Raw genomic sequence first — 441 nt, 5'->3', positions numbered from 1 at the left:
TGTGGCTAAGAATGGTCTTCCAAGGATCAAAGGGTCTTGGGCTTCCTCCCCCATCTCCAACACAACAAAATCAGTAGGGATCTCAAAGTTACCAACCATCAATGGAAGGTCTTCTAAGATACCAACAGGAATCTTCACTGATCTATCAGTCAACACCAAAGAGAGTTTACACTTCTTGTATTGAGTAAATCCAAGCTTCTTTGCAATAGACAAATGCATCAAGCTGACACTAGCTCCAAGATCGCACAGACACCGTTCAAACACCATGGGTCCTAGAGCACAAGGTAAGGTGAAACATCCTGGATCCACTAGCTTCCTTGGAACATCTAACCTCTGGATAATGGCGCTGCACTCGTGGGTAATGATCATCATGCCCTCCATCTCTTTCTTCTTTGCAGCTACATCATCTTTCAAGAATTTGTTGTATTGAGGAACCAACAA

This window comes from Brassica oleracea, chromosome C5, assembly GCF_000695525.1.
Source record: "Brassica oleracea var. oleracea cultivar TO1000 chromosome C5, BOL, whole genome shotgun sequence".
Lineage (NCBI taxonomy): Eukaryota > Viridiplantae > Streptophyta > Magnoliopsida > Brassicales > Brassicaceae > Brassica > Brassica oleracea.
Note: the sequence above shows the minus strand (reverse complement) of the source record.